This window comes from Melospiza melodia, chromosome 11 (assembly GCF_035770615.1).
Source record: "Melospiza melodia melodia isolate bMelMel2 chromosome 11, bMelMel2.pri, whole genome shotgun sequence".
Classification (NCBI taxonomy): domain Eukaryota; kingdom Metazoa; phylum Chordata; class Aves; order Passeriformes; family Passerellidae; genus Melospiza; species Melospiza melodia.
Window position 1 is genome coordinate 10,424,379 of NC_086204.1, and position 20,802 is coordinate 10,445,180.

At 40.5% G+C, this 20,802-nt stretch overlaps 2 long non-coding RNA genes across 7 annotated transcripts in view; one reads left to right on the plus strand and one right to left on the minus strand.

Annotated features, from left to right (window-relative positions):
- The window catches only part of LOC134422991 (uncharacterized), a 121,874-nt gene extending 105,678 nt beyond the window's left edge, over positions 1-16,196 (plus strand). For all 5 annotated transcript variants that reach the window (XR_010028973.1, XR_010028972.1, XR_010028971.1 and 2 more), the window contains 3 exons: positions 842-1,014; positions 5,727-5,913; positions 15,311-16,196. This is a non-coding gene — a long non-coding RNA (uncharacterized LOC134422991). The remainder of the gene's footprint in view (positions 1-841; positions 1,015-5,726; positions 5,914-15,310) is intronic.
- Positions 1-20,586, minus strand: part of LOC134422992 (uncharacterized) — an 83,610-nt gene extending 63,024 nt beyond the window's left edge. Inside the window, exon 1 of one of the 2 annotated variants that reach the window (XR_010028975.1) lies at positions 20,509-20,586. This is a non-coding gene — a long non-coding RNA (uncharacterized LOC134422992). The remainder of the gene's footprint in view (positions 1-20,508) is intronic. The other variant, XR_010028976.1, reaches the window with a different exon arrangement.
- Between the last annotated feature and the right edge of the window lie 216 nt (positions 20,587-20,802).

Genomic DNA, 20,802 nt, shown 5'->3' on the forward strand with positions numbered 1-20,802 from the left:
AGACACGCCATGAGGACAGATCCCCAGTCTCTATGATTTTTCATAAATGTTCAATACATAAGAAAAAGTCTCCTGGCTTTACTTTTATTTTTTCTTTTAAATAACCGTCTTAAATATTTATCTTATTGATCAGGCAGCTTTTTGGAAAAGAAACAGCTGAGAAGCAGATAATGTGCCTTTTTCATTGACAAAAGATTTATGTCTTGCCTGGAAGGACTTGATACTTCGAGGGCTCACAGCTGACGTAGCCAAGCACAAGTAGCACACAGTCCAGTGGGTAACCGAGACTGCTGCTCCCACACTTCTTTGGTGTGAAATTAAATCAGCCACACTGAAATTGGCAAAGATTTAAAAACATGATAAAAATTCTGTCAAGAAGGGGAGAGAAAGGCTCAGAAGCATTTTGAATCAATGAAATCTGTGCAGAAATAAGTAGTGTGCATGAACACTTCTGGTGACCTTCTGTAGGAGCCATCTATGTGCTTGCCAGGCACCCTCTCCCCACAGGAGCGGGTGAGGAGTTCAGCCACAGGGCTGACCACCCTTCCCCCACAGCTGGCACAACCACTGCAGTTTGGCTCTAGCATTTGTATCACTGAACTCTCTGCTGAGCCACAAGAAGGGAAGGAGAATGAAATGTGTTCTTAGGTGCCTCTTTGCCATGGACTGTGTGTAACCTGGGGTCACTGACTGCTCAGAGAAAAGGCTTATCTGAATTTCAGCACAACTTTTTAGTCAATGTATTAAAAAAAAACAAAATAAACCACTATGGTCTGGTTTTTTTCCTTTAAGCAGGGGTTGAGAAAGGTAGACTAAAACAGTAAAATTCTGCTTTTCCCAGGAGATCCTTAATTTTCTCCAAGGATAATATGCCAGCTTCCACCCGCTTTGCCATAGCTCAAATGAAGCAGAAGGAATAAATGTGTTAATGTGTGGTGCTTTCAGATGAGCTTTCACAGGAGGCCAGAAGAAGGGCAAGGGATTGGGTGTACCTTCATTTCCTGAAGTTAGCAGGTAAGCCTGTGGGTTTTCCCATTCCCTGCCCCTCATCCTCCTGCCAGTCCAGACAGGTCAACCCATGGAAGTGCTATTGATGGCAGCATAAATTAAGTATTGGAAAGCACAGGCAGAATTTGCCCCAGAGGAAATTAACCATGAATTGGCTTTTAAAACTGCCTCCTATCTAATATAAATAATGCTAATATCTTCAGAATTATTACTGTTATCCTGCAACTGAGAAAAGAAAAAATTGGAATAGTCAGGAAATTCATTTTCTTACATGCTGGAAAGCCTAGAGGTTCATGCACACAAGGAGATGGCCACAGACCTGGGGGCCATTTCTTCTTTAGACAGTATTCTGCATTGCACCAGGCAAGTCACCATGTTTCTTTTCCAATAATTTCATCCATAAAATGAAAATGAACCTACATGGCTCCCATTCCAGTGAGAATGGTAGAGCTCATTTGACTTGGTTATGAAATGAGACTGCTCAGATAGAAACAAGCTCCTGAAATTCAATTATTCATATTGCTCCATGCTGTTCCATTACAGAAAAACAGCAGATTCTTCTGTGGTACTTAGGAACAGAGAAACAGCAAATTTTTCTGGTTTTTCTTTTACATTTTACAAATTTGAATAGTATCTACATTTTGCCCTTTCACATACAGCATTTGATTAATTGTTATGTAATATTTGCTTTATATTGATCTCTTGGAAAGAGTCTATATTATGTTTAATTTTTTTGAAAAGAACAAAGAAGGTTTTTCTGTGTAGCTGTTTGCTGTTGTTTTCTGTGAGAGCACATAACGAAAGATATTTGGAGAAATATGGGATCAGGAGCTTAGTATGTGTATGTCTGTGTGAAGTGTTTAAACCTGCAACCAGATTTCAAATTTTCCTTGAATTTGCATACGAAAAAATGTAAATATTTTGACTGGATATAACATCTCTGTTTTTAAAAAATAGGTTAAAAAAAATCCTCCAGAACAGGAGTATGGTAGGCATTATTTCTCCTCTCTCCCAGCATTCTTACAGCCCAGATATAAATACTTAGGTTATATTTTCATCTCAGTTCGATGTAACAGATTTCAGCGACTCAAATCCCTTTTTCCATTAGTGTGAGTTAAGCTGCTCAGGCTTTGTCCATGGATGCTGCCCTACTTTTGTCCCTGTCTCTGTTCAGTTCCCCTGCTCGGGACTGCCAGGTAGGTGAGCCTCCCAGGGCTCTGGCTGGCTGGAGCATCACTCCCAGGCTAAAGCAACACCTGCTGTGCCTCTGCAACCCGTGGCACATTTAGCACTTCCTTTTCCCCTCCTGAGAGCAGCCAGCCCAGGCCAGCAGTGCCCCACTGCTGGGGCTGGGAGGGCTCCCAGCACATCTGCCCCTGTTACTCAGGTCCAGAGATTAGCAGGGGAAGGGGCTGGGAACCACTCCGGGCTTAGAGCTGTGTGCATTCTGCCAGCCCTGCCCTGCACAGAGCTTCCCCTTTTCTTCTTGTTGTTCTTAGGTACATGCACAGGGCATGATGCTTTTTGAATACCTCTTCGCTTGTCCCTCTGAACCATCCTCTCTATTGTCCTTTCAATTATTTAATCTTAATTTCTTTTTACTACAGGTAGTCTAAGAATAGAGGACTTGATCCTTATCCAATCATTATGCAACCTAAAATGGCAATGCTTACCCTGAAGTGTCTCGCTTCCAGTGACAGTCACAGTGACAGGCATTGCCTTGTACCACATGCCTAAATTTCAAAACGTTGCAAGAGAAGGACTTGATACCTTACTGAAATCTATTTCAGCCTTTTTTGTGCTTTTATTATGATTAATGGATGAAACACAACCATTTGTAGTGCATTTATTATCACAAACAATATTGAAAGTAATTTGACCCCTACAGTACTTTCTTTTTTTAATAATACTATACAGTGGCAAAAAGGCTATGAAATTCTGTGCAGAGATCTTTATCTTAGTTGAACTGGTTGAAATACAGACAATGGAAATTCTCTGGGTTGACACTGGTATAATAGGAAGCAGCATATGACCTGCTTTTCTGAGCAATGTGCTGTCACCACAAACTACATCCCCATACATACCCAACATATAAAAAGTTTATTTGTCAGCCTGCTCCTGTGAGCTCTTTATTTATGGCTACTTTATCATCTGAAATAAGCCATGTTTTTCATTATTAGAAACATAACACTCTGGCAAAATCTGAAGTTGTATAGGAGAATGGGAATGCTTTTATTATGAAGTCATTTTGCTGTAAGCACTGAAGAAATCAGATAATGCCACACTGTATTACTCAGCTGGCAGGTCAAGTGTGATAGAAAAGCATGGAGTTCAGAAAACCTCTCCTGGCATGGTGTGGTTCACCAAAGGACTAAATTGCTGTTTCTCCCAGGACTTGAAAAGTGGGGAACTCAAGGTAATATTTTTGTCTGCGGCTTCAGCCAGAGACTGAGCACTTGTGCACAGCCCCTCCCTGGCCACGGGCTGTCCCTTGGAGGGTTCTCTCACAGCTGCCAAGGAGAGGATAGCATTGTGTGCCATTTACTACTGTGTGTACCAGCCATTGAGCTCTGCAGAGGTGCTCTAAGAGCTCCCCTGAGGAGTCAGAGCTGAGGTAAGGCACTGACTGACATACCTGAATGCCAGTACCTCTTACTGGTCACATACATTCAGCAGAGCTAAGCTGCCAACTTTCTAAGTGCAAGGAAAAGAATTATGTCCTGACATTGTCATTCTCAAATTCAAATCCTCACAGGTGGATAAAGTAAAAAAATATCATGCTTGGCAGCAATTTACCTTAAAATAGCAAAGTTAAGTTAAAAAAAAGTGCAGCTAGCACAGTCCATGTGGAGTCTGCTTAATGGCACAATGAAGGTCCAGTTTAAATGTATACTATTAAATAGTCTCTTCAAATATCAAAAGTAGTTACCGTGTCTAAAGAGCAGAGAACATGGTTATCAGGAGAAAAAAGCCATCCTTCAAAAAGTCCTATTCTCTGGAGAAAAGTAGATAGGAGACTTGACTTGGAAAAGTTAACTGAAGTTAACTGAAACCACTGTAAATAGGCCCACAAGAGTTTGAAGAGTGACTTGCTAAACATACAAACTTAATAACTGCATTCACTTGCATCAGCCTAGAAGGTAATTGGTAAACTGATGGTGCCAATACATGACTAAAGGAGCAGTTCTGGAATAGAAAGCCATTGCAGGAAAGCTGAATATGTTAATTGCATCAATAATCAGCAAGGGAGGACAGTGAGGTTCCTAAATGAGACCAAAAGTATCTCCAGGACTGCCTCAGATCAAAGTGTCAAAAAAACATTACCCTTGGAACAGAGGGGATTCCCACAAATATGAAATACCTAGTAATAGCTCAGTATAATCAATTATTTGCACTGACCTCGCTACCACAAGCAAGAAAAAAGCAGATGAAAATATACGAGAAAGATTCAGAGGTGACCCTGCAACCTTCAGACTAGTAAACCAGAAGTGCTGCAGCAAACTGCAGAAGTAGAAGTTATAAAAAGAAAACAAACTGGTAGAAGTTAGAAAAAGAATCAGGTTAATGTGGGGAAAAATATGCCCCTCAGAGAGGGCATATTGTAGAAGAAATCAAGCCCTCAGACCTGCTAGAGCCCCATGGAGGGATCAGCACATTCATTTTTATGAGGAAACCCCAGCAGCCCAGTTCACAGTGCACCATCCAAGGCACAACTGTGTCCTGCCTGCCTTAGACAGGTGTTAGAGCCATCAAAACCTACTGCACCTATAACTAATATTACCGAACTTTGCTTTTCTTGTTGGATGGTACACAATTCTCTGTACTTCTGATTCTTTTGAAAGCTGCAAGCCAAACCTCATATGTATCAATTAGACTGTGAAAATGTACTGCTGGAGTTGCCTATGGATTCTAATGGAATGAAAAATTGCTTGCATGCTGTAGAGAGACATAACAGAGTGTTATTGCCATTGTTCAACCTTTGGAATTTGGTCTGAGTCTGAGCTTGTTAATCAGCAGTTCCTCCTGCTCGTACTCGAAGTGCTCAGCGCCAAGAGTGAATTTCCTCTCAGTGCTTTTGCACTGGAAGCTTTGCCAAAGGTCTTTTGTTCCTGATGTCAGTCAGCTGAGCTCTGGCCTTAACTGTGCCAGTAACTCATGGCTGGAGATTATTCATTCTGCTCTGGTGCAAAGAGCAGCGTGTCAGCCTGGAGCTAATGGAGACACTGGGTCTTGCGTACCCCCAGTTCAGGTCTGGAGACACCAAACGTGATTCTGGCCCTTTTTTCAAGTGCCCTGCAGCCCTGAACAAGGCGATTTGGAAGGTGTGCTGACTCTAAAAATGCTAATTTCTGGATACAAAGTACCAGGTATACAACCACTCGTTGTCTGAGTGCTCTTGCTGTGCAAGATTTGATCTCATTATGAGATTTGTTCAGAGAGGTTTGTTTGAGATCATTACCAAGAAACTATAAAATTGCTGTCAGGGAAAGAATTTTTAATAATATCTACTACAAAATAGTAGTTATGGCAAAACTAATGGCAACTTCTAATACAAGCATTTTTTCTTGGTGTGTTTGGGGGGGGGTTAGATTATAGTTGTACAAAACTTTGCAAAACCAATTTCATATCATGGGCTAACTCTTTAAAAGAAAAGATCAGCTAAAAGTTATCGGATATTCTTGGCCAGATTGACTATCTTGTTTTACCCACTTTCTCAGGAAAATAATAGAAAAAGCATGAAAGAAAACTCAGTTAAGACAAAATTCGCAGAATTTAAGAGAAAAAATTAAACCATAAAATCACAGAATGGAGTGGGTTGGAAAGTACCCTAAAGGGACATCTTCAATTGTATCAGGCTGCTCAGTGTCCTGTCCATCCTGGCCTTGAATGGATCCAGATCTCCAGGTATGTGTTTGAAATACTGCTTACCCTTCCCGTGTTTGCCCAGCTCAATGCAAAGTCCTACAATTAAAAACCTAAATAGAGATCCCACAAAAAAATAAACAGGCTGATGCCTTCGTCTCCTAAAGGATTTTGATGTCCTGTCCCAATAAAGGTTTAAAGCAAAGATAAGGTTGTTTTCATTAGCTGTTGAAAGTTTGGATGAAAACATTGTCATACTTCATTTTTCTTGAGTTTTCTTTCCCTTCCCTTTTTTTTTCTGTTTTGGTTTTTTTTTTCCACAAAGCTACTTCTGAAATATTCTTTTGTTGGCATATGCCAACTTTTATCCTTGATAAAAACTACAATAACTAAGGGGCAAACCTTAAAAAGTAGCTCATGAGTAAATGGAATTTAATAGGGTCAATTATCCCCACATGCTTGTGTGCAGGTTTCATTAATATTAATAAGTTGTAGACATGCTACTGAGCTGAAGAATAGGCTGTCACTGGCCTCTATATGCTGTTTTGTGCGTGCTGATTTAGGATTATTCAAGAGAACACATTCATTTCCAAAAGTCTAACATGTCAGTGGCAGAAAACCCCACATTTGCCCATTATACCTGCAAGATACAGAAAGATTGAAAAAATAGGTTAAACGACTGAAACAGCACAGATTCCCTTTGTGCTTTTTCCATAATGCAGAATCACATTACATGCATGTCTCGCCATAAATATTTAATGAAGTGGAAATGAATATGTAGCAGGCTGGGTTCTTCCCTCTAAGGGTTAAGTTCCATTTCTGCAAATTGGTTTGTGCCCTATTTCTGTTCCTGTGTCTCTGTGCATCTAGACATTTTCTTGGCATCTCTAACTCTTCTGAGGTTTCAGGAGATCTTTGGAGATTTGCTAGTAATTGACCTGTTTGGATTGCCCATGACTGGCATTTGCTAAAAGATAATACAGTCCTGCATTTTGTTGTTAAGTGCTGGTTGTGTTATTAACTTGTGGCCAAACCAGAAGAAAGGCTCAGGAGACATCATTTCCCTCAGACAACTTCATTTGGTTCTTACCGTAATCTCCATTAAAATGAAGCACTTTGCTCTCAGCTGAGGGGCGTCACATGTTCCTTAACTTGTCGGCTGTGTTTGGCCGGTAATGAATACACCCACTTTACTTTGGTTTTTTTAAGATATTACTGTACACTAAGGGTAAACAATCAACATCAAATCAAAGTCAGATGATTTAACCTTCTGCCACTTCTCTAACCACTAAAGAGTTCCTGCCAGGGCTAGCTGGGTATTGGAACATGTGTAAATGTTTTCTGAGAAAACAGAATATTCAAGTGGAGGAAACCTGATGTTTTCTCCTTAGAAAACAGGAATAATTAATAAGATTAGATCTACCATATCCCAAAGAAGTCTGAATGAACCCTATTTGTTTTATTTTTATCATGTAACAAGAAGAAATCTTGCCCCAAGTTACAATAGCATAGTTCTGGAGGAACCTCCTTGAAGTTTAGTTCTGCTGTAACTTAAACTGGTATTGTCTCAGTGTAATACATCTGCTTTCAGCAAAGTTCCTCATCTCTAGCACCATCTTTAACAGCCAAGAAAAAAATGAAAAATAGAGTCTGGAAACAATGAATTAACACTAGCCAGATAAGCATAGGGAATCTACTTTGTGTAACACAAGAATTAAATACTGCTGATCTTTGCAAGTAGCAATGACAACTCAAACACAATGCCTTGGGGCCTGCAATAACCTGGAGGCTAATTAACTGCAGAAAGGGCTTTTTATATTACACTTTGTATTAAATAAATTCAGCACAAATCCATAGAGACCAATAAGCATTTTTAGGCAGTCTAACTAAATTTTACCCCAAAAGTGATCAAACTACATAGAATTCTGGCTTGTGACTTGTCTGATTAATGTATTGTCCTCCAATAATTCAGGTGCTTAAGATTAAAATAAGAGAAAATAAGAGATGGAGGTAGAGGAAGTCTTCTGTCAGTATGATGTTCATGATTTTTTTATCTCTTTAAACATTGTACTAAATAGAAATATATATAAAATTTACTTCAGGGTTTTTTAACACTGTCCTAAAATGTGTCATCATTTTAGAACCAGAAGCTGATGTGATCAAGTGAGTAAAAAAGGAAAAGAGAGGAGGCACAGCTTAAATTCAAGGCTCATCCAAGTTCCCCACTGTCTCACTGTCTCCCAGTTACCCCTGGAGAAAGATTCCAGCAGGATACAAGCACAGTGCTGCAAGGCCAAGGGCTGGGCACAGCAGGGATATCAGCAGGAACTTCTGGGGGAAAATGAAGTCCTGCTTTTTTCATAAAACATCTGATCACAGTCAACAATCAAAGAGGTGATTTCAGATTTGTGTGCCGTAAATGTGGCATCAACTAAGCCACTTAAAAATACACACTAGAAGTGATTTGGGTCTCAAGGAAATATTCCACTTCTCTTTATAGATGTCTTTGTCTTGCTCTCATCCTCTCCCCCACACACACTCAAGACTAGAAGCAGAAACAAGGCAGAAACCATATCTAATTTCCATACTTGGCTTAAAAATAAGACATTGCTCAGTTTTTTTTTCCAAGCTAGCAGGGATGTGAATCAGACCTGGTGAGCTAAGTTTTAAGTAAATATAAGTGAACTAGGCATCCTTTTTGAACATTTCTCATGCAGTTGTAATACACTGAACACAGCAAGTGGAAACAAGTAGAATTTGGCTTGAATTCTTTTAGAAACTTCAGGTTAAATAAGTTTCCCAGTATTTCTCTCCATTTCTCTTCCTTAAAGAGAAAATCTGTCTCCTTCCAGAGGAGGTGTCAGGTATGTTCACCACTATCTGGTGCAGTCTCTGTCTTGAGAGATCTGAAATATCAATGGGAGCACTCAAGCACACCAGCATAATCTTTGCAAGGCAGAGCAGGATAAAGTGAAAAGAAAACCATATTATCTGATGTCCTTATCCCAGATTTGAAAGAAAAGGAGTAGACAGTGCTGGAGTTCACAGAATTATAAAATTAAGTAAGCCTGTCCCTCATATAGAATCTTTCACAGAGACACTGGAACTCCCTTTTGGAAAAATTAAACTTAGCCACCAATACAAGTTTGCATTTAGGACCTTCACAGAGTAACTGCAAAAATTGATGCTGGGAGTAGTTGAGATAATGCTTATCCCTTCTCAAGTTACAACCCCACTAATAAACAACTTGACAACCTGCATCAGGAGGGCTTTACCCACAAATTAACACATGAGCTGTTTGCCATCAGCCAGCCTCAGCTGCTCTCAAATGGAGGCAGGCTGCTTTCACCCTTCATTCTCCTGGGATTTCTTAGATATTATGGCTGAGGCAAAGTTGTCATGTTTTAATTGCCATACAATACCAGAAAAGTAACAAGGATTTATACCTAGCTCCCCTTTTTAACCATTGGTGCTTGGGGTGTTTTTTTTAAGATTTGTAGAAGTTGCTCAGCATCAGGGTTAAGATAAATGCACTGGTCCCTGGAATTCCTGTGTTGTGCACTGTTTGCACTGTTTCTCTGTCTTGACAGAGAGGTCATCATGGCATCTCCCTGCTGACAGCATCCTGCATGTCACCTCTGGCAAGGTTTTGGATAAGGCTGCTGGAAAAATCAACAGATAAAACCATGATTCCAAAGTTTGGCTGGTTTTTGGTTCTTGTTTTTTTTAAAGATCTGAATCTCATTAATAAATTTATGACTTTCCAAAAAAAAATTAAAAATAAAAAATAAAAGAGGAGGAGACTTTCTCCTGTAGTCAAGAACCTTCCTTAATGAGATCCAGACAGATTTACATTTTCTAAAAGTGCAAGACTTTGGGTTTTTTCCATTTAAATCATCAACTCCTGCATAAATTACATTTGTGAGACCCATTGGCTCCAATCAAAGGGTATTTAAGAGTCTGTCTGGCTGAGTTATGAAAGGACCAGGTAAGAGGAAGTGGAAAAAAGGGCAAGCTATAGAATATCCATTAGTAAGATGACTAATACTACCACAAACCTGATTTCCCATTTCTTTGGTTTCTTTCTGGAGATTTAAAGATAATTGTAGCTAGCGTTCAGGAAGAAAAACTAAAAGAGAGAGAAGTCCTGCAAAGAGAAGTCCTATTTACAAATGCTCAATATTTTGTCTGGCTTGTTGTAAATGACTTATGTGGTGCTTTTTAATATTAAAGTTCTTCATTAGTTCATTGGACACATGGTCAAGATTAGTAATGAACTAATTGTCATAGAAAAGAATTTATGGCTTACAGTCTCCAAAAACTCAGTAGTTTGGCTTCTGTGGGTAAAAATGAGGTAATGTAACAAAGCCCTGACTGTGAGGAAATAGTTTTTTTAAATCGCAGACAAATAAGATTAATGCTACATCCCATGCTGTGCTGAAAGGGATATCTTGCATGGTTAAAAAATATATTTAAAAATCATCTAATTTCCCTGGATTTTCCTATGTTTTACCTTTTTTTTACATAAATGTTTCCTGTTCCAATAATCTAACTTTTTCCTTGTCACATAGCTTGCATTTTCCTCAGCTTCAGTAATGAAAATAAATTAGTTAAATTCTCTTTTCTAAAAGCCAACTTCTCATTCAGATTTCCATTCAGCTAGCAGTAACACTAAACTCAGGGCTGGAAATCAGGACATTGAGGACAATATTGTATAGGTTTTTTCTTCTAATTGATGGAAATATTTCTAGTGCTTTTTTGTTTCTCAAAATCTTGGTTGATTTTGTCCTTGAATTGATCTGGCAAATTGGTTCAAAATGAACTTGTAGGAAAACAGGAGCTCTTTCAGGGCAATGTTTCATTTCAATACATTTTCACATAGTTTTGCTGGTTTGGACAAATAATCATCATTTAAGGCAGTTAATAACAGCTCTGTAGGCAAGGCAGATGGATCTGGGTAAAGCAAGAACTCCCCTCACTGGTTGCTGTGCCTTTTCTTCAGCTTTTGAAAAACTTTTACAACAAGTTTCAGTCCAAAATCCAAATCCAAAGCAAATACCAAAAGGCTTAATTAATCACTTTGGTTTGCTTTGTATATGTGTTCTGTTTCATGGTTGTTTTCCATCTGGTCACAAACACCAGGGCTTTTTTTCATGTTGTGAACATTGGGAAACCTGCAGAAGTTAAAACTGTATATCCAATGTGAATTTTTAATATTTTTTATCTGTAATTCCTGGCCCAGAAGGTTTAAAGAGCCTCATGAAAGCATGAGGGCCCCAGCTATTTTCTGTGATTCACCCAGTTTGGACATCAGAGAGCACCTAAGTCAAGAAGTTCAGACAGAAAATACTAATGGATAAGCTGTTACAAGTGAGACTTCACAGTGACATATGTTGTAAACTGGAAAGAGTAGGAGGGGATTCAGCACATGGCAGAAAAATGCATGCTTATGTGAAGTGAAACTCCAAAGCTTTTCAAGTTAGTTTTGCTTTATCTGTACATGCCAAGAAACACCAGGCCAGGCAATCTACACTTACTAATTTTCACCCTATTAAAGAAAAGAGAAGGAAAGGAAAAAGGGCTGTACAGTTTTCTCTGGCAGCCTATAGCACTGTAGGAAACATTTTAATACAGATGTAAGATGCTATTCATGAATAACTATTTCAGTTTTAACAGAAGGAGTCCTGCTAGAGCTTTCTGGTTTCCTCTCAGACACAAGCAGTCGTGCTGTGCCACAGCTGGGCTGCACCCAGAGTGACACTGGCTCCCAAAAACACTCTTCTTCTGCTCCTTTCCTGCTTGCTTGAGAGCAGTTCTGCCTAATGTCACCAGGTTTTTGTAATCAGAGCCATCTTTTTTGGTTACTTAAAGGAGAATTTCATCCCCAAAGCCCCACACTGATGTCCTATGTACCTCCACAGCTGTCATGCCACCAGCTGCACTTCAGGGCAGTGACTACTGATGCAACAAGCAGGCAATTGCTACACCCCCACAGAGTGACCAGGAGAACCAGAAAGGCCTCTGCACTATTTTATGCTATGGCAAATTCAGAGTCTCTGACCCTCTCATGTTCACAAGACCTAGCTACTTCCCCATAACTGTCACAACCTCTTTAGCATTTGGAGAAAATTAAACTAAATGCAACATGCCAACATCAAATACTCAAAAGACAACTTTTAATTTAATTACTGTAGACATAGAAAAAGGAGTTCTTTAAGGAAGTCTGTCAACTAAGAGCTATATATAACTCTTGAGGAATTCCTTAGTGATTTTTCTAAACAGATTTCCTTTAAAATACACTTATTTTCTGCACAGGATAGAACTATTGTAAAATCGAAGAGTTATTTTTCAAAAGTCTGATCTGACATGTGATGATAACAGAGCAGATAGTAAATACACATCCCTTAGTTTGTCATATTGATCTGAGAAACATGACTGGGCATTGCAGAACCAATTTTCGTATCTGCTGAGAAAATGGCCAGGATGGAGTGTTAACTGCTGGAGTTAAAGCTCTTTCAATGATTTCAGTAAGCATTTTTCCAGATCCAAAGCCTTTCTATTAAGTTCAGTGCTCTTTCAGTCAGGGCTGTGATATCCATTGAAGCCAAAGAACAGCAAAGCTTGTCTGATCTTTTTGAGACTCTGATTTCAGTTAAATAACCCAGTGCACCCTTCACTGAATTAGCATTGCAGAATAGTGCCAGCAGAGAGGGGATACTCAGCTGAGAGTTATCTGAGAGTGCTCCAGAACAAGGAACCCAACAGACCATGCAAGCTGCAGCCCTACTTTTGAGCTATTACAAAGTAAAGCAACTTTCCAATCTTTCATTTCTTTCCAGACTTGAATCAATTTATTTCTTCTTAGATTTAAATTCCCATTATTTATTTCTGAGTTTCTATATTAAAAGAACATTTTGTTCTATATGAACCAAACATTACCTGATTTAGTGCTTAGTTTTTAAAATACTGGCATTGCTTCTATTGAATGACAATTCCAATCTGCACTTTTGTGAGCATTAGCAGAGGATCTGGGAAGAGACATTCAGAGGGATGAATTCAGAGCTGATAGTGTAACATAAACTGAGGAAAAGGACTCACACAGATTCTGTGTTAAGGTAAACCATAAAAAGAATGAGCAGAAGAGGAAAAGTAGTTAAGTGAATGGTATGTAACACCTAATCTAAAGCACATTTATCTTTCCTTCAGCACACACAAAAGTTTGCTAGTTTCTTTTTACAGTTACTGAATGCCCACATTACCTGAAGTTAGAATTTACTGTGCGGGGCTTTAAAACCTTTCTAAATTCTTAAAAACAGGCTTCATAATAAAATATTTAATAATTTGCAACCTACACCAACTCTTACCCTCCTGCTACATTCATCATATTTTCTACCAAGAAGAATATCGTGAATGTGTGTCGGCCACAGAAATACATTTGATGTACTTATACCAGAATAACAGTGCCTAATTACCTTCTTACTACTTTGGCTCTATTTCCCATACCTGGGTATGTTTGCTCAGCAAGTCAGCTTCTGAAACATGAATAAATTCACTCATTTCTACAGCTGTGAAAAGATTTCTGGAATATGGGAAATTTCAATAGTTCCTTCATTCAATCATTTACTTAAAAAAAAAAAATTCTCAGGATTAAAGAAATCCAGGGAAAGAGAAAAGATTAACCTAGAAAAGGCAAACAGGCAAGTAAATAAATCTGAGCTTCATTGTCACTTTCCACTTCACAGGGGATTCCTACAAGGGCCTGGCCAGGGTGCTTGAGCTCTCCCAGGTAGGACTGGGGTCAGCATGGGTCCCCAGCATGCACAGCAGCCCTGTGACATTAGTCAGGGCCACGGTGCAGTGGTCCCAAGGAGCAGGAACACACAGTCTGGCACAGAAGCGCATTTGTCTCTCACTTTCCTGCAGTTACCACACGGAGCGCGGGAGTCAGAGCTGCCATGGCACCGTAATGGAAATAAACGACTGCGCAGGGCCGGCAGCGGGAGCTGGGAGTGGGAAGCATCCTCACCCCAGCCCCAGCGGCCGCGTAAATCTGCCGCTGTCAGGAGAGCTCCGGGAGGTGCTCGGCACCCGCCGCTCCCCGGGAGTCAGTGAGAGTTCAGGTGCTTACTGTGTCATCAGGCCTGACCTTCAGATGCGACATGGCCTGCGCGTTTGTTTTCCCACAGCAGTGATTGCTTCAGTCAATTATTATTGCCCATCCTGGAGTGCAAACACATAAGGACTTGATTTACAGTGCAAAATATACATCCTGAATTTACTTCGTCTTTTATTTTTGGTCTGCCATAGCATCTCCAGCTTAAAGGGATGACAGCAAATTACTTCATAGGTAAATATATCTGCATATGAGGAAGGATAAATATCAGTCATTCAGGGCATCCTGAGATGAGCCATTATAGCGTTAGATGTGCTGCATCAGATGTGACAATATATTTAAGGAGTTTTGCATTTTGTTTTAAAAGTGCTCATTTTTTCTGGTACCTGAAAAAATTCATTAGCAAATTTGTTGATTTGACAATCTAACCATTAAATCCAGTTTAGCCCAGATTTAAGATTGTACATTCAGTTCTTTAAGCAATGTTTAGGTATTACCAATATACTGAAAGATAGATGAGACAGTCTCATGGTAATACAGCTTTTAACCTTTCCTCTCCTCTACCATGACGGGGGAGAATTACAGTAAATGATGGTTACCTTGTCTGCAGTATGGACAATTGATTTGACCTCACTGCATCTGATGCTCTAATGGACTTCGTGGCTGAATCCCTGGAGGTATAAAATATGTCCAAGTGAATTGGGGCAGGTTAAAGAACGGACCTGCTTTTCATGGCTGGCTCAAGCTGTAATAGATCTCCTGGTTGTTCTGAGAAGAAGATTAAAAATGATCAATATCCAAATCATTAAAAGAAAAGTGGTGGCTTCTGTAAATCTACCTTAGCTATATTTTTTTTCCCTGCTGAATGCTGTGGGGGGAGTCTTTGTTGGTGACATGAGTTTCTATAACAAATGTTTGCTTCTGTGCACTTTCTAGTAGCATGGTCCCTGTTATATTAAGAATCAGACACTCAGGTGGCCTGAATCGGCATTGCTTTCCTGAAGTCATGCTTGTTTACACCATGAGTAATCTGGTCTTATGTTTAGTTAATATAGATAAAATGCCAATACTATTATATTTCTTGGACCAGCAAATAAAGCCAAGGACAGATTTCAGAGAATGATGGCAACTATGATAAGTGAATGTCCTTACAGCACTGCTAACCACAAATAAAAGGCCAAAAATAAAGGTCTTGTTTAGGGAAAGGAAAACAAAAAGATTTGCCTTGGCTGCCCTGAGCCCTTCATTTGGCAAAGTGTAATTCAACATCTTTTTTATCCCTGCCTACCCTCTCTCTTAACAAGTATGTTTGTGCTCTTTTCCCAGCAGCCTTACAAGAGCTTGTAACATCCCCCAGCTCAGAGACCGGTCTCTCTGCTCACAGTGTGCCAGGCAACTTCAGTGGGATTATATACACCTACATTTCCTTCACTTCCTGGAAAAGCCAGGCCTTAAGAAGACAGCTGTACAACTGATCCATCGCTGGCACACATACATTAGATAATTATTTACTACACTTGGAATCCAAGAGAGCACCAGTCATTAACCAGGAAAGTCTGACACTGTTGGGATCTGAGATTTCTATTTTTTTAATTACAGAAATAAGAGGTAATCAAAAAGTCTGTATTTGAAAATGCAGTCTATTTTCCTAGTTTTGAGAAATTTAAGAGTACTAGAATTGGACTGATCTAGCTATCTCCATTCCATTAAATTGAGTGAATGTGAAAAATATTCTATTATGAAGAAATAGGTTTCAACAAATTGAAAAAGAATTTCATTTTTTTATCCAGTTGCTTAACAATGTTTACCTTTTGTTTTTCACACATGGTATGTTTAAAAATATGGAAGTGTAATGCCATCCTCTGTAAGAAATGTTTGTTTATCTACATGTATTGTCCTGCATGAAGAAAAGCAAAGGCACTTTACAAGCTCTTTGCTTCTTTCTGGGGTTGTCAGTGCCCTGTGGCCTGGGCTGAGCTGAATGCCTCACATCCACGAGGAGAAGAGGGAACAACTGCTGACCCTTGGATCCAGCTATTCTTGTAGCTGGAAACATTGTCAGGGGCTGCAAGCATCAAGCTGTCTGAAAGGCCAAAGTTGAGCACTACATTATTGGAGTAGATGACATTTTATTCTTATTCTGCAACAATTCTAACAACTTCGAGTCCCTGCTGTCCCTTTATGAACACAGGTGTCATTTTGATGGGGGAATAGCCAAAATGACAAGAAGGTGACCTGCCAGTGAACTCTGGAGCAGGTGAGGCCTGTCAGCTTCTAATTTGAAACTGGTGTCAGTCCTGAGGAATGGCTGGTATAATCACATTTGTAACTGATCCCCTATAAACTCTGCAAACATTCACAGTGTGCCTGCTATGAGTAATATGAAATTAACAATTCGTGTTTATGACACCAGACACCAAGAGAATCAAGGAGATTTCAGTAACAGGATCGGCTCCGTCGTTCTTCCAGAGCACAACGCCAAACTGCCCCACTCACAGCCAAATGACTCTGCACTTATGTTACAACAGGCATTGCATTTCTTTTGAAGACAAACTTTTGTAACTAGGTGTAAAGTGAGGACCTAAGAACTAATTTGTAGTTGAAATTACTCCTTTTAAAATTTCTCTCATTCAAGTCCAGCCCTTAAGATGTTTTAAGTTGAAGTGTTGGACCTGACAAATCACATACATACTTGAATCTCAAATTATCTATATAACTGAAGGGAAGGCTCTGTGTAAATCTTATCTCTCAGACACATAAATTACCAGCTGCACAAATACTGCCATTAAGACATGCAGACAAGTGTAAGGGGTGGGGACAGGCAGGATGCCCGAAAGAGGTGGAGTCACAGAGAAAACAAGACATTTGTTCACTGAGTAATGTAGCTATGCAAGAATGAGCACCACAAGTTAGGCTGTCAGACTCCCTTGCTTTTCTGGCACCAAGAAACTTTTTTTTCTGCAAACTAGACTTTTTCTTCTTGGTTCTTTGTTATATTATCTGTAATTTTTTAATAGGAAAAGTAAAAATTGCAGTACGTGAGGTTAGATTTGAATTAAAACCGAATTACCAAAAGACAGGTACATCTGCAAGTAGCCCCTTTGGGGACAATGACAGCCCCAAACCCAAGAGGAAGACTAGTGTGCAAACTTACATTAATTTTGAGTGTATAAGAAAACATAGGAGCATTTTGTATTGCTGCCACCTGAAGCTCAAGAGCTCATCCCGTGCAGCTTTAAAGCACACTAGAAATAGCCAATAACACTTCTGAATCTTGAGACCTCACCAGCCATTCTCCACCACCCAAAAACTCAGTCAGACTTCAGCCATGAGTCCTGAGGCAGGGACTACAAGCTGTGCACACTGCCATTGATGCAGTTACTTCTGGACATGTAAAAAAACAGCTCACTTTAAATTTGATGTACAGCACACTTTTTTGGGTGTCTGGATAGGGCACACAAAACATTGATAAAAATGCTATCCATTCAGAGCTTTCTTGGAACCCAATGAAATATGTTTTTGTTTTCCTCCTACTTAAATGGTTATAATTCAACATGTGGTTTAAATAGAGGAAATGAGGACAGTTTGGGCTCTTTGGTGTTTAGGGTTTTTTTAAACCAGTCAGAATTTCTGTACACTAACTTCAGAGAGTTTTCCACAGTGACCAGAAAATCAAGTGGGGAGAGGGAAAAAAAACCCAAAGCAACTATGTTCCCTCCTGAAAGGAAAGGTAGAAAGTAGAAGAACAGGGCAAAAACCTTTGCTGAGCTGTTCAGAGCAGACCCTGGTCTTGAGCCTGTTCCCCACACACAGAAAGGAGCTACAGAGCACATCTGTTTTCATGACGTAGCTTATGGTATTTTGAGCACTCAGGTCCTGCACTTTCCCCTGACCTCACAGCATTACTTTCTGTTAACACAATTACTTTCAGGCCATCCTTGGTTACCACCAGCTTCAGTTTTGAAATTAAACAAAATTAGTCCTTTTAATGCACAGGAATGCACAGGAACATTTAAAAGCAGGCGAGACAGAGGCAGGGAAAAATGAGATTATAAATAGATATCCCCATTTTTAAGTCTATTCATCTGTGTTACATTGGGGTAGAAAGATACAAGGAAGGTTGCATCAAAAAAAATAGAGTTGAGGCCTTTGAGTTTGCCTCTGTGTGATGCTGAACAAAGAGTAGCATTGCCCTTTGGCTCATTGCATGGGAGATATCTGTGCACAGGTCATTCCTGTGTCTGGCTTGGATGTGTGACTGGTCCTATCTCACCCAGCTGTTCTAAATGCTGGCCTGGGAGGTTTTCTCCCTGACCCATTGAACTTATAATTAGCTCTACAAAACTGATTGGCAGAGCATACTGACACCACAACCCAAAGACTTAGAAACTGCTCTGCAAAGTAGGTCCAGACTGTTGCCCTGCTTGATTCCCTCTCAGGCTCAGTGACTGTCATTTCACAACTCACTGCACTTTGCTGGCTACAGGGCACCCACACATAAATGCCCCAGTCATGGAAGAATTCCTTTTTTGCTATATACAGAAAGACCACCCCATCTAGGAAACTTTTCCCTCAAAATCAATCCTTTTAAAAGGTAAGTTTGAGTTTTTGTGACTCGGTGTTTTCTTTAAAGAAAAGAAAAAAACATGTGTCAGTTAAAAGCCTGTAATCAACTCGACCTGAAATAGCAAAGTTTCCCCTGCCTTTGGCTGCATGGCAATGTGTGTGCAGCCCCAGGGGATGCATCAGCACCAATGCAGTGACCCAGTGAAAATCCTGGAAGCAGGCAGACAGTAGGAAAGTCATGCATTAAGGAATGTTTGTGTATACTGCTGAGGCAAATTACAGAACTTCCCAAAAATATTTGCAGCGTGATGGCCTAGGAAAGCCATGTGGGAATTGTACCTTGGACAGGGGGTATTATGCCAGTAACAGAACTAGGGGCTGTATCTCACCCCCTGGAGCTCTTCTTAAATCACCCCCTTCTCTTCTTAAACCCCCAGGAGCCTGAGCTGCAGAGCCAGATGCCCTTGGCACCCAGCTTTTCTGTTTCCTCTCAGTGGCAAAACTCTGCAGAATGATGACACAGATTTACTCAAAGGAGGCAGTGTGGAAGCAGATCTGGACACATGTGACAGAGCTGGAGGCATGTCACTGTAATTAATCAGTAGTGAAACAAGTAGTTATTTATGTTGCACATCTAATGAACAAGAATTAGTCATGGTTCTGATTCTTGCGTAACTATTTGTGCAGCTTATCTAATACTTGAAAGGAAACTGAATGTTTTCTAATTCAAAGAGGCTGGGTGAAACAAGAACTGACTTCTACCTTTGACTAAACATTAGGAAACTGGTTTCCATGTTCAGAAGTGTCTGGATGTATTTTTCCATATTCTTTCTTTCTGTGAGTTTTCCTGACTTGAGTCAGGAGGTGAAATGCCAGAAATACCCAGAGACACCCCACCAAACCAGACGGCTCCCCTGCAGGCATCGCAGCCCAATGGGTGTTTTTCCAAACCAGCCCTGAACTCTGAACCTTCAAATCACTTACAGATCCCTTCTACACAGAAACCAAACCACATCCCTGCCTGACTTTTGCAGGCAGAAGTGTGGTGGAGAGCCTGGATCAGCAGAGCTCCTCTGCACAGTCCAGCTGCTTTGCAAATGCAGCTCAAGTGACTCAAGGCTGCTGTGGTTTCAGTTGCCTTCTGGAGCTGGGAATGGAGGAGTTGTCAGACTCTGTTTGTGCTGGATGCTGTTAATGACTATGGAGCTAAGCATAAGCTGGGCACCCATTAGCTCTGCAATTGCCCAAAGAAAACCTTCTCCTTGTTTACTCAGGGTACAGCCTGAACAAAGCTTAACTAGCCAAAGAACTAGGAGACACTAAATTTCCAGTTACAAGCACTGTCTGGTCTGATGGTATTTTTAAAGAAACTAAAGCTGCCTGTCTGTCATGATAAGCTGGTTTTTAGTATGAAATATTACAGTTGTATTGTACATGCCTGCTCTGTACAGCACAATTTACAGAGCTGCTCTGGTGACTGCTATCCCTGACAGCATGCCCTTTAGAACAGGACTTTGTAGCACATCAACATTTTCATGATTCTAAAAGAGTGGAGAAAGAAATACTTCCATAGTAGAAAATTCCTGTTAGGTAACGATTGTTGAAGTGTGTCTGAGCTTCGATCTCAAAACATTTTTATTGTTAGCTGGTGGGAATTACACTGACTGACAGCAGCAGTTTAACAACTGAGATGCAGCAGATGTAGCTTGTTATTTTACTTGTTTTTCTATTAACATTTCGAAGCAATAAAGCCTGTCCTTAGAAATGCACGCAGGGTTCCTGCCTCCCACTTTTAGTACCTTTCTCAGGTTGGTATGAGAGGAATGAGTGAGAAAAGAGATTAAGAAATAAGGCTTTAACTTAGTCTCGCTACTTGGTGTCAAAGTATCCTGGCCTATTAACAGCACGAGCAATGTACCCACATTGTTAAAATGAAATTAAAATGGGATTTTACTCACAGTTGAAATGAAGAGGACACAGTTTGGGGTGATTCCGTGCTCGGGCCCCGGCTGTGGCGCTGTAACCGCGGTCCGTCCTGGCCGCAGTTCCGGCGCTGGCCGCGAGGTGGCGCCCGAGGCGGTGCCATGGCCGCTGCCCGCGGGCCCCGCGGCTCCCGCTGCCGGCGGCGCTCCGGGAGAGCGATCCATTGCTGCCTCCCGCCCGCGCTGTCCTCCCTCCTGCCGCCGCTTCCAGAGGCTACCGACAGCCCTGCTGCTCCCTGGATCCTCTGCTCGACAGGCAGGGGAAAACCA